This window comes from Ambystoma mexicanum, chromosome 3p (genome assembly GCF_040938575.1).
Source record: "Ambystoma mexicanum isolate Mex_15411 chromosome 3p, UKY_AmexF1_1, whole genome shotgun sequence".
In the NCBI taxonomy this organism is placed as follows: Eukaryota; Metazoa; Chordata; class Amphibia; order Caudata; family Ambystomatidae; genus Ambystoma; species Ambystoma mexicanum.
Window position 1 is genome coordinate 1,171,902,556 of NC_090925.1, and position 16,145 is coordinate 1,171,918,700.

Genomic DNA, 16,145 nt, shown 5'->3' on the forward strand with positions numbered 1-16,145 from the left:
AATATGATTGGATAAATAGAAGAGTTCCTTCCAATAAAGGAAGCAATTCCATGGGCATCTAGAGTTGTGTTAGACAAAAAGAAAGATTTGATGCAGAAAACATTGGAGAAAGAATCGATAAGGTCTATCAACAGTTGAAGTGAAATAGCGAGTATGAAACTCGAGGTAACGATGATCGATCCTTAATGCCCCGATCACGAAGAGAGGAGGGAAGCCTGTCAGTGATGAACATCGAGTATTGTCTTTAAGTAGATTGAATCTGGATAAGGGTAAAGGGGATGATGGTCCCACTAGTTGGGGACAAGACATGTCAGATGAGGAAAGAGCGTCTACTCTCGAGGTACGAGGAGGGAGCATGTGTGCCCCTGAAGGAAGCTTGCAAATGGACAAAGAAGTGAGATGGTCTGATCAGGAGCAACCTAAGAATAGGACCTCCAGATTCCATAGCATATGCTGAGCATCCCCGATGACGATCGTACAGTGAGAAGGGAGAGTTGACACCGTATGTGAGCAGGTTAAAGTCATTGCCCACAAGGAGGCAGACAGGGACGATCGTCCCTGCCAGGGATAGACTAATAGTAGGATCTGATTAACGCAGTTTCCCTTATTGGAAAAAGGGGGAGCAGGACCACAGTATATTCCATGGCCGCGGATGGATAAGGATAATTTAAGGTGTAAGTTCCATAGTTTGACTTCCAGTGCTGGGTAATGGATATATAAATCAGAGAAAATGACAGGAGGAAACACGTTGGCCATAGGGGACATAAAACGTCTCCTGCCAGCAATTCTTGGGGAGAGAACTGATGACATATGGAGAAGAGCGGGGTATTCAAGTGTGACCTCACAGAATACAGCGCATGATGGGACTCCTTTTAATAATTGTAGAGCAGATGTTTGGTGAGAACGCAGGGTACAATATCCTGACACATCAGATATGGGTGCAATTATGACATGCAAGATGAAGGAAGATGAAGAGCCTGTTGCTTATATTCAGGATATTCAGGAGGAATGGCAGCTTGAAACTCGCGAGCCATGGGGAAAGACAGTGCATTATTTTACCAGATTTTATGTCAGGGGTTGCCTGATCCAGTACAGAGACAGGTGAAGAAACAAGTGGGGATGGAAGGGAAGCGTTGAGCTGAGATACAGTTGACAATAGATCCCCATTGCCAGTTGTTACACAAGAAAAATAAGAAGAAAGATGAGAATAGGAAAGTCGAAGAAGCCAAGTTAGTTCAGAAAAAATTGTCAACATTTGCCATAGAAGGGGAGGTATTGACAAGTGGAGAAGGATCGGGAATGCAGGAAGGAATGGGTGCATTGCAGGTGAGTAATCAACGTTCAATGAATCAATGTGGATATGGGTTTGTGCCATGAGGCAGAGGTATAGGCTGGAGGGGAAGAGGAGGATTTCAAAATAATCAAGGTGTGTTTCAATGTACATAGAATGAGAACCAGAGCACTCAAGGAGGGCTTGTCAGATGGGTACCCCCAGTATGTTGGACTTTTGGGTTGACAGCGCACATTGCACGCGTATGTGGAAGCCAAGGGAATGTGCAGAATGGCCAATTTTCAAGAGGGGGGACAGCTTATCCTCCACCATATAGTACACAAACTAGAGAAGGTTTCGCCCAGGATCAGACATTGTATCAGACATAAGCACCGCAAGTGCTGCTGGTTCAACAGCAAGAACGAGTGCAAATTAATCCACCACAAGGGCAGTTGCAACAAGCCCCTATGCAGAAACAGCAGTATGGGAATACAGGCCAAGTACTGACACCCAGGATAGAAGGTGTCACTGAGGTAGGAGGGAATCCTTTCACAGGGATGGGGAGGATCCTGTACCACAATAGGACAGCTCACAGGGTGACTTGATGTGTTCTGTACTACTTGTGACACCAGACCCCCAAAAGGAACCAAGGTCCAATGTAACAATAGGAGGCACATCTTTTTAATTTCTAGTAGACCCTGGAGCTACTTGTTCATGTATATGAGAGGGAAAATGTCCAATGTCGGTAATTGCCATGAATGCTCAAGGGTTCTCTGGAGCTCGGAGTCGAGTTCTTTTTACTAATGAATTACCAGTCTCTATAGGAGAATGTGACATGTCTGTTCCTCTGTTATATTCCATGTTCCTTTGTTATATTCTACTCCTATAATTCCATGTGAAGCATTGCGTAATATAAAGCTGCCTGCACGCTTAAATTCACATTATCCATTGCAAGCAACCACTAGAGATTTCCCTTGTTTAAGATGGCCGCTGTGTGATTCACTTCGTTCACCCAGTCTGAGCTGTGTTTGCATCATGGAGCCTGCACCTGTGGATTGGCTAGAGCCATCCACTTAAACCAATTGCCATTCACTGTCAGGCGAAAGCCGGCCCACCAACAAAGGCCCAACATCTAAGGCTCCTGTCCCAAGCCTGTCGGAGCCGGGAGCAACTGCAGCCCTGTCCTGCACCCACCCCTGTCCATGGTGAACACCAACTTGACCGTCCTTCGCGTAAGCGCTTATGCTCCACCAGAACGCCACTGCGCTGTCCCGTCCACTACAAATACTTTAATCTCAGCTTCTTAACATTTATAACCACAAACTGTATTCACCAGCCACAAACAATACCAATCTTATTACAGCCATGTATTGTCAAGTGATCGTATAATGCTTATCCTTCACCTCGCTATCCCAACCCCCTGTGCCACACCACGACCTGCCTGTATTAAGTCCCCCAGGAGGCCCACGGCCATCTCTGACATCCCTAATCTTGTTAACTGTACAGGGATAATTATATACCTAGATCTAACGGTTACTCAAGCTTGCACGTTCAGGCCTTCAGCTGCTCGCTTTACCGCTTCTGCATACCCAGATACACCTGCTCGCTCCTTCAATTGTTAACTCACCTGAAATGAGCCTTATGCTGGTCTTGCACTTTTCTTTCAACCTATGTATTGTATATTCACAGTGTAGACCCACCTAGCATTTATTGCAAAACTAGAATCTATTATGTTGAACTGTTTGGAATAGCATTACTGCATATTTAACTGTTTCTCCACTTGAAATGATGTTTATTCATAACTTACATGGAGGCTCCAACCAATTGTACTGCATATTCATTGTCTAAACACCCCCCCCCCCCCCATCATGGCAATTGCTAGAACCTACTAGGTTGCTCCGTTCCAATTAGTATTATTGCATACTTCATTGCTACTCTGATTGAAACGTTGCTTACTTATAACTCGCGCTGGGGTTGCAGCTAATGTGCCGCCTATCTACTGTGTAAAACCATCGCGGTATTACTGCAATGTTAATTCGAGGGTCACAGTTATCCAGCAATATTCGAATGGTGTTGTGTTCTAAGCTACCAGCGGTGTCGGATTTAAATACAAATCTTGTTGTTGGAGATGGGAATTTAAATTTATATAGGCATCCTGATGTTTGCGGTTCTGCCTTTGCTTAATTTTGAGGGGAATAGTAAATGTGTGCACCTGTCCTGGGATGGTCACCTCTTCTCGTACTTGAACTTCAATGGCATAAGGCAGCAATTGAGCTGAGCGGAATGGTTTTTCAGTGTTGTCAAAGCCCATGGGGTTACCCTCCAGTTGTAACCAGACTTTATCATTAATTAGGTCCAAATTGATTGCAAATTGGTTGAGAATATCACTGCCTGAATAAATCGCAGAAGGGACATCTCTGACAACCCAACAATTATGTTCTATGCTTTTGTTGCCAATGGACATTTTTACTATACACCTCCTAGGCAGAAGATGTTTAGAGGTTAGATTTTCCAGACCTACTTCCCATGTGTCAATCAATGTAAATGTGGGAATGGTCTGATCGTTTGGGAGTTTCCTGAATAATAGTCCTTTGCTGTCAAAGCTCCTGCCATTATTCAGGCATACGCTGGCGAGCACAGGCTTCTCCCCCTCATTTATCTAAATGGGGAAAAATAACAGTTTGCCCTTTTTTTGAATCTCTGTCAGACTTTGAGTGGGATCTTCTTTGTCTGGTTTCACAGGCCTCAATGTTTCTTTTGAGTTTGGATTGGTATAAAATGTCTGGGTCTTCCCTTCCAGGGTGGATTTCCACTTACAACTAGGAGGGAGGTTGATTTTTAAGAATGGAGACGGTTTCCCATCATCAGTTGGTTTCCTATAGAGATGACAATCATGTCTGGAACTTGGTTATTCTTGAAATGGAATTATACTTTCTCAAATTGTTGATCAATTAAATGACAGGTACCATTCATTCTTACATAATTGGTATTCAATTTTAATTTCATAGGTTGGTTAGTCTGGGTGCAGAGGACCTTGTTTACACAGTCAATCAGAGGTGATAACCTTCTTAGGAGATCGTTCCCCAGTAATCAAGGTGTGCCCTCTGGAGACACAACTATCACCGGATTTGGTCATTTTCTTGATATGGAACTCCAGCAGCGTGTGATCTTCGGTGATTTTCTGTGTCAGAGATCAGGAATCTGCAAGAAAATGTTGCAACTAACAAGGCATATTTGGGGAATCCTCTTCCTCCCCTGATTCTTTGCTGACCCCCTTTACCTGGAGGCAGTTCTCAGAACTTGTTTGGGGGAGGAAACTTCCGTTTCTATTCTGTCTGGTTCACGTTTTTGGGGTAAGGAGTTTCTTGATCGGGGGCAGTCTGCATACTTACCTTGTCCCACTCAGGGTCTTTTGTGACCTATTTATCTTTGGGAGGTATCCCATGTTTCTGAAAGAGAAGGTCTGCTTACCTGAATCCTTCTCTTTCAAAGGGGATAATCCTGAGTTCCCCCACAAAGTGGGTTCTTCTTTGGCCTTTCCTACTGACCCCTTGCTCTTTGGCTTTTACCCTTTGCCCTAAGGGTTCTAACTTTTCGGGAGTCGAAAATTCACTTTCGGGCTGAGAGGTTTCTAGGGGTTTTGTCTGGGTGAGAAAGGAAGCTTCTGATACGGCTTGGCATCGCCCCTCGAACCCAGGCCCCCTCCTCTGGAACCTGTGGTTTGTCTGACATTTTCTCCCATCATTTCAACCCACTGAGGCATCAGCCCTTGATGTTGGGGAATTCTGGGAATCAGTGGGCTTCTGGGCCTCATGGATCCTGGTAGCTTGTTCAATTACCCAATCCAGACTCATGTGTTCATGGAAATCGCACACGAGCTGATTAATTATATATTTGAGGAGCACATGAAAATAGGTGGTCACAAAACTTCCTACTTTGTGTGTACACTTGCAAGGAAGTCTGAGCAAATGCGCGCTTTTGCTTCTACACAAGCTCCTTAGGTGCCTGATTCTCCTCACATTGCAAATTATATGCTGCAGCCTTATGGGCTTCTTGTGAGTTTCTGTGTGAGGAGAAATGTTTAAAATGGCTGCCTTATAGGTGGACCAATTATAATGATCCTGGTCCTCCAGTCCTGCAAAGAAACTGGAGTACTCAGGTGAGAATGTCCATTTCGCAAATGTGATGCAATTCACATACTTTCTGATCTGGAATTAAGCCATCATCTGCTCATGAAGTGACAGGTGCTCCCATACCGAATATTTGGCATGCTTGTGGTATGGGGGCAGGAAGCTCTGTGTGGCCTTGATGTGTTTTATGGTGTTTTTCACAAATCCCTTGCTCTGTCTCCCTGTCTTTTTCTTCCTCTGCACCTGAGTCCAGTCATTTTCGGAGTCTGAGCTACTATTTGTACTCCATTCCTTGTCCTCTAGGTGCTCCCTATCTCTGTGAGATCGGGAATACCACCCAGAGTCATCGGATCCGGACTCCTGTCGCCTGGATCAAAGTGAACTCTCAGGGTCACTCTCCCCGTAGTTACCTTTAGACCCAGGATAGAACCAATTTCATCATCCCTACTTCCAATGAGCCTGGGGAATTCCCCCTACCCCCTGAATGTACACAGATTTTTAGAATGTCCTTCCTAGGCTGAGGGTCTGGCTTTTCTCCTTCAGTAAAGTGGGCCAGGTGGTCTCTGTGTAGTCTCATCGCCAGCCAATCTAACTCCTTGGGCCTCATTATAAGTATTGTGGAATGGGTTTAACTGCGCCGGTAATGGTGCCGGCGCCGTTAAACCCACTCTGCAATATTACGAGGAACCCTCGCAGGACCCGATGTGGACGTCTGGTTTTACCAGACGTCCTGAGCGGGTCCCGCGAAGGGACCAGGGAGCTAACAACGGGCCGGTCGTAATCGGCCTGTTGTTAGCTCCCGCACCCATTCCCATTGAGCCCTATGGAGGCTCAAATGGGAATGGGGAAGGTCCTAGCCCGGGTTCCCTGAAGGAGGAATTACCAGGCCCTCCACACTCGGATGGCCCGGTAGTTCCCCATTCAGGGAATCCGGACCCGGACACGGTTTTGGAGCCAGCCATGCCCTTCTTAAGGGCATGGCTGCCTCCAAAGTCGTAAAGAGGCCCCTTGACTTTCTCATCATAGGTGTTTTCATGGTGTGAAGTACTTACAGTATTCTTTTTAATCTTCAAGGGCATGCTGGTCTGTCCCCTTTCCCTCCTGTAAAGTAGAGGTGAATACTCATCAGGATCAGAAAAGGACAGGCCTTCAGGATCAGTTGGACAAAACCTGGGTAAGTCCAACTGCCTCGTGTTCCCCTGTTCTTTATCAGTGGCTTGCATGTGGTCAGTTCCTATTTGTACCTGGAGGTTGCAAATGACTGAATTTATGCCCCTGATGGGACGGGCACCTCACCTTGTTCAGTGGGCCTTGTGCCATATCCTTATTGGTCAGGGGGCGTCAGAGCCCGTTTGTATTTCCTAATTTCCTCATTTAACTATTCATTCTTGCCTTTCTCAGTCCAGATTTCCTTCTGGTACCCTGAGAGCTGAACATTTAGCTCTGACACTGATGCTTGGCTGGCTTACAAGTGTGCTGCTTTGCCCCACCAATATATTCCTCACTGCCTGAACCCTCTGAGCTTGTGTGCCTGCTCCCCGCGCTTCTGTGTGAGACTGACTACTTTTTTTCTGCTGAGCATCTAGATCATGGGCTGCCTGAAAAAGGTCAGCTTCTGCGCACCTCAAATGCTCTAGAAGTTCTATATTGTCTTCCCTCACTTTGGTGAGTTCCTGGAAGCCAGGCTCACCCTTTTCTGTATCCATCTTCAATTGGTTTACTTTTTGTAACAGGATACTATTGTCCTGTCATAAGCTTTCTTTTCCTTACACGAGTTGCATTTTCCGTTGTCTTAAAGCCTTTAAATCTTGGTGCAACTGGTCAAATTCTTTCTGGGAGTCAACCCCTTTTATAATTAACTGGTCATTTTCATATTTCAGTTCTTTGATGATTTGCTTGGAAGCCACTATTTCATCCAGCAATGCACTACTATGAACAACAGTCCGATCATTCAATTTACCTTGAATGCGGTTTGCAATTTCTGTACACCCCCTATAAATGGCTTGGCGCGTATCAAACTCTGTTTGTCACTCTGCATTGGCTTGCAAATGAGTTTTTAACTCGTTTTCTAACTCATTTTGCAGTTGTTCTATGAGAATGTCATGTTTAAATGTGGCTCTGTTGCCATTTTTCCTTCATTGGTTCACATGTGTGCTGAGCTCTTCAGTTTATTGCAAATAGAAATAGAAATGAGCCGTTAGTTGAACCATTGAGTCTGTTCCTCGTGTGCAGTTTATGTCATGTACAATGCCTCTAAACGCTTTCTGTGACCTCCCACCTTCAAGCCAAATGTCAATTCCTTCTGATGTAATCTCTTGCATCATTTTAGCTTGCCAGCTCCCCTCATCCATCTCGGTTCACTCCCCACGAATGAACAGTTTGGTGAAGAGATGTTTCCTGGCATCAAACACATCTACGTTAGTCATTTTAAAATGGCTCTTGCATTTTTTGTAGAACTTCCTTTGTGCAGGGACAAAAATCACACTGTTCCTCACAGTGCCAAATCAAATGTCAATACTACTCAATCTTAATTTCTGACCTATATGCCTCCCTGGAACTCACGGTCAAGTCCTCACGGCACTTTAAAAAAAGCAAAGATAACTTTCCATCCACCTGAATGTAATTACATCTGAATGTATAGTCTGTCACAATGCACATGTCATGAGTCATATAGCCAGCCAAATCCCAGCACGAGACTCCAATTTGTAACAGTTTATTGAGAGGCCACCTTCAACACGGAGAGTTCTTTCCCTCCCCAATCAAGGAGTCACATGACAACCAGTTTAATGGATTCTTTGTTCAGCCCTATTTCGGACTCATATCATGCTGCTTGGATCCCTCACCCTGTGCCACGAATGAGACAAGAACCAGTACAGTGAACAGAAAATATATTTATATTTATTTGGATTATAGCTAATCAAGACTGCACTAAAACTACACACGCCACCTTCTCTGTGACTCACAAATAAACTTCTTTTTACATTAATAAATGACACAAGTTGGTTTGGAAAACACAAATCACAATACTTTACTTCAGGCGGATTTCACTTGAAGGACTATTCAACACTGGTCAATGAACAAAATCAATTTACATATGCAATGCTGTGAAATTTCGAGTTTCCTGCACGCTTAAAAAGGCTAGCAGTTTGGTTTACAGATTTGTACAAAAGCATATATTATGGGGATAATTGTGAATTTTGTTTTTTCAGATACCCCTCCACTTTCCCTATTGGGGAGTTGGGCAGGTTAGAATTTTGCTTTTAGTGGTACCCCTTAGTTAAATACAATGTCAAAAGAATTGTGACAATTAGGAATTTCGTTTTTAAGATACAAATACCTTTTATTTAAAAGCACATTTTGGGAATGGGTTTCAGTTGGGAATTTTCGTTTTAGGGACAAGTATCTTTTTGGTTCAGAAGGCAAGGTTTGGGGATGGTGACAGGAATTTCATTTTGGTTTAGGGACAAGGACACCGCTCTTCGTTAAAGAAGTTGGGGTCAACTGGAAAAATGGGATTACCCAATTACATTACAGTCTATAGTTTTCAGCATACACTGGGAATGAGCTTTGTTAATTTTGAATGTTAACAAAAATCACCCTGTGGTGTTTTGCCAAAGGGGAATTAATTAAAAATAATATTCAGTCAAATATGCTAAGGATCTACACAGTTTGCCCTCCCCCCCACTAATGCACAAGAACTCAGCAATGACAGTCCCCACTCTGACATTTTTTGGACAATCTACTTAATTTTGAAAATCTTTGGGCTTGTCACTCAGGGACTGAGCAGAGCTTTGCTTTTGGCGAAAAACAGGATTCAAGCCAGTACTTAAATAGATTGGATCCCACAGCGCTTCTCTGTCTCTGGCTCCAGTGAAGAATCACAGTCTCTGCTTTCTAGTCTACCCAACAATAGAAATACAGCACTCTCCCAATATTGCCCCCAGATGAAATTTCAGTAGATCTCCTTGTTGATTTTTGGCAGCTGTCTTCGTTGGTAGCTTTTAGCGGCTCCCCCTCTCTCTCATAGTCATCCACTTTTTATACCACTGATGACCCAATCAGGATTTCAATATTGGGCAGTGCCCTGCAAGACGTCTCGCACATTTGATTGGTTCTTCACATTACTCTCCAACACCCAAGCCCAGCCCCTGCCTAATGATTGGTTCAGGAGTCTAGAAAAGAAATAGAACAACTCCATTTGAAATTCACCTTTATTTCTCTCTCCATTTTAGCCAGAAAGTAGCTACATGGCAAAACTTCGTAACTTACTCAATTTTTTTCATTTATTTTTAAATTTCAGGTTTAACATAAACATTTATAAAAAAATACAGCAACATAGAGAAAGATCCCTTCCTCTATCACTTTATACATATATTTGTTTTCCTTTACAAAACTTCCTTATCTAGTTGAAACTACTAAACAATATTTCCCAGTATCGTCAATACAAAGGAGTACATAATTCCAAAACCAAAATTCTTTCCAATAGTTGCATGACTGCTAATGTCATCCTTACATTAGTACCTATCAACATCAGATTCAACCATTCATTAAGTGATAAGGAATGTAGGTCTTTCAGAAATTTTTCTAGGTTTCTGTTCGGATTTTGGTACGTTTTCTGCATTCTACCGGTAGATGGAATTAATATCTGCTTGTTTCTTTGTGTTCAGAGTATCTGCAGAAGGCCTGTTCCTTTACCAATTGCTTTCGGAAGGATAGAACTTCTTTAGATGGTAGGATGTTTAGTCTCAGTCTCAAAAACCATTTGCGATATCGAGGTGCCGGAAACTTTGAAAGGTATCCAGGTAGCTTGTCCAATGATCTTGTTTCATAAGTCAAATTCATGGCAAGTTTGTATAGACTCTTCTGAACCTGCATTTCAATCCACACCTGTGTTCACAATTTGTGTTTAACCTTGTCTGAATTGGAGATTAAAATTTCCTCTGAGATCCCCAGAGTTTGGATCTATCCAGCGCATCTTATTACCCATTCTTTCAGGATGTACTCAGTCCCACAATCAACCCCCTTTCTTATCATTTCAAATCGGGGGAGATGGTCAGACATTACGCACTTCCTGTATAGTTGTAAAATCTTCGACAGTACCAGCGACACCATCGTTTGAAGGCCCAGCTCGTATCGGATCACGGTAATAATTGCCATGATATATGCATATATATATATATATATATATTAATATCCCTCTCCTTGAGACAAATTAGTGAATCTTATTTTCATTTTGGCACCTTATTGAATGTGTGTGCTATCATTATTTGCCCTTTTCACAAAAAAACATAATAGTGATGAACATGCAATTTAATCTCCAGATACCTACTTTTCTAACCCATCAGCCTGCCAATTCTTAAATCCAAAACATTTTTGGGGAAACCAGATATAGAATTCAGGTGATAACATGATTTCCAGAAATCACATGTGGATCACAACTACATCAGAATAACTGGCTCATTTCTAGCTTTCTGGTGACACATGAATGGGCACTGTGCATCTTTTGGTTCGAGAGCTATGCAGGAAAATGACACATCCTACATAGGCACTTAATATATATGATAGTTTCATTTCTTCGAAAACCATCCAACTCAGCCCTGCTGGTTTCTATTTTCTTGAAGCCAAGTGAAACAGAGACTGTTAGGCAGCACTGTTGACATTGTCTGCAATAAATCCTCTGCCATGTTGTACTTTGAAAGTAAATGGGCTGCTGGTTGTAAATACATGGGATTCATCACCCACACTGAGACCTCCCATTGCAGATAAAGAGCCAGGCTGGCGCTGTGATGTCATGAGGCCATGTTGACATCTGGCATTCTGTCTTGTTATCTGAAGTTGACAATCATTTTGATCTTAAACCCTTCTATGTGCTTGTATTTTTCAGAGTTCCGCTTCTCTTGATTGCAGCCCCTGTTTGCACGGAGCCTCCATACATTCCATTCATGCACTGACTAGGCCAATTGCCCTGCAAAGAAATGAGCCTTCAGAGACAATAGGTCTATTAATGGGGGATGTTTGTTTTGAACACCATTGAGGGCAGGTCACACTGACCAGAATGCTGTAGTTTGATTGTCACAGTATCTTTCTTTAAGCCTGAAGCCTTTCATATAATATTTTCATTTGGCAACTGATCACGTTTCTCCATGTGTTCCTGTACAGTTGCAAAATACACACACTTCAGAACATTTTAGTTTCAGTCCCTTGATTTGCACAGCCATTTTTATTAATGTTGCAATCTTAAATGAAGGGCTTCTGTATTGGATATTGGGGCTCATGCAGTTTTAAATGAAAATTTTACCTGGCTTTAACTCTCACATGTGAGGCCCAGTTTCCCATATTTTCCAGTGTACACAGCATTTCAATGTGTGGCAGTTTCAATGAAAATGCTGCATTTATTTCTCAGCCAGCAATGCGATGTTTGTTTGTTTAGTATTTATTATGCGCACCGGACCCTGGGGTATAAGGGCGCAGAGAGTAAGAAGATGTACAGCTTGGAGCATAAATTACGGGTTACAGTTACATGTTACAGATAATTACCAGTTACGGATGCAAGTTTACAAATACAAGTTTACAATCATATGGTACAGATGCTGTGTAGCAGACAGGCGTAAGCATTTTCATATATTCATTTGGCAGTAGCTGTCGTCAGCCAGTTAATTACAATTTGCCTGAATTTGGAAAAAGAATGTTCTAGCCTCGCGGCAGTAGGTAATTCGTTCCACAATTGAGCAGCTTTGACTGGGAAACTAGCTCCGCCTATGGTGGTCAGTTTAAAACAAGGTACTTGGAGGCGATTGGTGTAAGCAAGTCTGGTTTGGCTTGTGGAGTGTGATCTGGTGAATCTGTCCTTAAGGTATTGTGGGGCTTTGTTGTGTAGAGATTTGTATGTGAGGGATGCAGTTTTAAGTCTGATTTTCTCATGGGTGGAAAGCCATTTGTGTTTCCTTCTTGTTTCTGTAATGTGTTCTCTCCTGGGGATGTTCAATGCTGCTCGGAGGGCCTTGTTTAGCTGTATCTGGATTTTGTTGATGATGGATTTAGTGGCTCCTATGTACAGTGCGTTACAATAATCTAGTTTAGAGATGATAAGGGCTCTGGCTAGTGTTAGACAACTGTGCTGGGATAGGAATTGTTTCCTGCTCTAATGACCTTGCATGTGTAGGCTGTTGAGGAAGCTAGGGAATTTACCTGTTTGGAGAATGATAAGGTAGAGTCAAGGTAGATCCCTAATGTTTTGACTTCTTTAGCAACTTGTATGCAGTTCCCATCTATGATAAAGGAGGAGTAATTTGTACTTAGTTTATTGATGAAGGGTGCTGTGCCTAGGATAAGAAGCTCAGTTTTATCATCGTTCAGGCATAATCCAGGGGTTGCCATCCATGCCTGAACGATGCTGTATGTTTTGTTCACCAGTGCTAGATCTTTTTCGTAAACCCCCGTGAGTGGGAGGAGGATCTGGGTATCGTCAGCGTAGTTAGTATACCTGATACCCAGATGGTCCAAATCATCAAACAGGGGCTTGGTGAATATGTTATATAGCGTTGGTGAAACGCACGATCCCTGTGGCACACCGCAGGTAATAGGGATGGGGTCTGCAGCTGCTGTAGGTGAGAAAACCCTCATGGTGCGGTCACTAAGGAAAGATTGTATCCATGCTATGGCCTCGGTGGAGAAGTGTGCTGCAGAGGCTAGGTGGTTACATAGGATTTTATGGTCCACCAAATCAAAAGCGGCCGATAGGTCTAGTAGCAGGAGGAGTGCTGGTTTTCCAGAATCTCGTACTTTGTCTATTTGAGCTTTAAGGTCAATCAATGCAGTTTCTGTGCCGTGACGAGGGCGGAAGCCAGATTGTCGGGAGCCTAATAGTTGGTTTTGTTCCAGGAAATTCTGGATTTGGATATATGCCACCATCTTACTGTAGTAATAGGTCTATAATTGGTAGGTATAGTGGGGTCTAAAGTAGCCTTTTTTAAGAGTGGGAGCACCCACGACTCTTTTAAGTTACTGGGGATAATGCCTGAGGTAAAGGAGGCATTAATTAACTTAGTGATAAATGGTGCTAGATCTCGTGCGGCATCTTTGATGAGTTGTGCTGGACATAGGTCTCCTTTGCAGTTGGAGGGTTTTAGACCGAGTATTACTTTCTCTACTTCTAGTATGGAGACTTTGGAGAAGTGGAATTGCGTAGTGGGTTTGAAGTTAGGGAGTGTCTTAGTAGGCGGTAATATATTGGACGCTAATGTCTCACGTTTTAGTTCTATTTTCTTTTGAAGGTTTCAGACTTTGTTGGAGAGAGCGTGCTGGATTTCAGAGCACCATTTTTTGTCTTTAAGACAGTTATCTTGAGGTGTTATTGGGTTTTCCAGTTCTCTGAGTATGGCGAACAGTTCTTTTGTGCTTGAATTAGCTTGTGTAATTCTGTTATTGTAAGTCTCTTGTTTAGCTAAAATGATTTCTTTTTTATAGTGAGAAGAGATGTTAACTAGTTTCACTTTATTTTCTGGAGTGGGGTTAGTTTTCCACATATTTTCCCATTTCCTTTTCTCTAATCTGAGATTTTTTAGGAGAGGGGTGAACCAGTTGTTCAGGTGGCTCTGTGGTTTGCTGTTTCTGAGCTTTAGTGGTGCGATATCGTCAAGGGTTTTGTTCATGATGTTGTTAAATTCTTCCAACAGGCTGTTAGGGTTAAGGTTGTCGGGTAAAGCGTCCAGAGTGGGCATGATGCCGGGAAGTAGTTTGTCTAGTGTCATGTTTTTTTTGTTTCTGGTAAGTGCAGGTGGTGCACACGGTTGTTGCAGTTTAGGGGTGACAATGTCCAAGGAGAAAGAGATTAGATGGTGATCTGACCAGATTTGGGGTGAGATGGTGAGAGTGGATATATTGCAGTTGTGGTCAGCAATCCAATCAAGGGTTCTCCCTTTGATATGGGTGGGCTCAAATACTCTTTGGGTGTATCCCAGTTCTGTTAGGGTGTTGGATGCTGATGTGGCGTGTACGTCGTTGATATCATTGAAGCCAATATTGAGGTCACCTAGTAGTATTGATTGAGTAGTATCTTTGAGGTTTTCTGATAGGATGTTAGTTAAGTCTTCTATGAAATTCTTGATAGGACCTGGAGGTCTGTATATCAAGTGAAGGTTAAGAGTTTGAGAGTTAGCTGTTGAGGTCTTGGTAGACATTATCTCACAGGATTCAATGGTTGGTGAAGGGGTGAGTCTCATCCCGAGTTTAGTTTTGACGATGATGGCTAGTCCGCCACCTCGAGCTCTACACCTATCCGTTCTGAGAATAGTATAATTGTTGGGTAAAGCTAGGGATAGTGCTGGGCCTGATGCCTCATGCAGCCAAGTTTCTGTAATGGCTAGGAAATCGTAGTCTTCAGTCGAGATGACTTCAGATATTTCTATGGCATGGGCGACTAAGGATCTAGCGTTTATTAAGGCTCCTTTGAGTTTAGGTGTGCGGTTTGGGTGTGTAGCAGTATTTATTGCTGCATTAGGAGTGGCACTTGTTTCTTTGGTAATTGTTGTGCATAATGTAATTATGGGTGAAAGGTTTGGGAGTAGGTTCCTTTTTGGCTCGAATGGTGTTATTTTCGTATTTGGTGAGAGGATCAAAGATTCTGGGTAGTCTTGCTCGTAGTCTTAGGTTTCTGTCGGCTACGTTAAATTGTGTAGTGGATTGTTGTATTGTGGTTGCTATGAGGGGCGACATGGTGAGTCTTTCCAGTAGGGCGAGTGAGGTGGCCAGGTATACTAGATAGGATAGTATAAGGAACATAATATAATGTGTGAGAGTCCTGTATCTAGATGAATGGCTAGAGTTCTAGTTTCTGGGTAGTGCGCAGGCAGAGTAGCTGCTAGGTCTGCTGTGTTATTATCTAGTGAGTGAGGTCAAGCACACAGTGTTGAGTTGCAGTGACCATAGGGCGCAAGCAAATGGCAGTATGGTGTATATATGGCCATGGGCGCTACACAATTACTGTAGTCTATAAGCGACCATAGGGCGCAACACAATTACTGTAGTCTATAAGCGACCATAGGGCGCAACACAATTACTGTAGTCTATAAGCGACCATAGGGCACAACACAATTACTGTAGCACATGAGCGACCATAGGGCACAACACAATTACTGTAGTCTATAAGCTAGGGCACAACACAATTACTGTAGCACATGAGCGACCATAGGGCACAACACAATTACTGTAGTCTATAAGCGACCATAGGGCACCACACAATTATTGTAGTCCATGAGCGACCATAGGGCACAACACAATTACTGTGGTCCATGAGCGACTACAGGGCACAACACAGCTGCAGTGGCATCAGTGAGGCGCAGCGCGATATGGTGCTTAAGAGCAGTAGCAATAGCGCCAAGCACATGAGCAACAACGGTTAGTAAAGGTAAATTAACTAAGTTTGTGTGTTCATGCTAGCAATTAGCAGTAGACATTCCCATGAGGACCGTAGGGTAGACTAAGGGTATTATTCTTTACTCACAGTGGATTAAGTCCAGACAGTGCAGGTAAAGAGTACTGGTTCCACGGCTCCGGGGCGAACAGGGGCAAACAGGAAGGGGCCTTACTCTCAAGGGCCTTCCTCGAGTGGGCCGGCTTCCGCCTGCCGGTGGCCTTCTGGGCCAAAAGTAAGTGTTGCTAGGCAACACGATAAACGATAAAAAAACGATGTGCCTTTCCAATCTGCACTCTGATTATATTTTTTCAGCATTTTCTGGATTTCAACA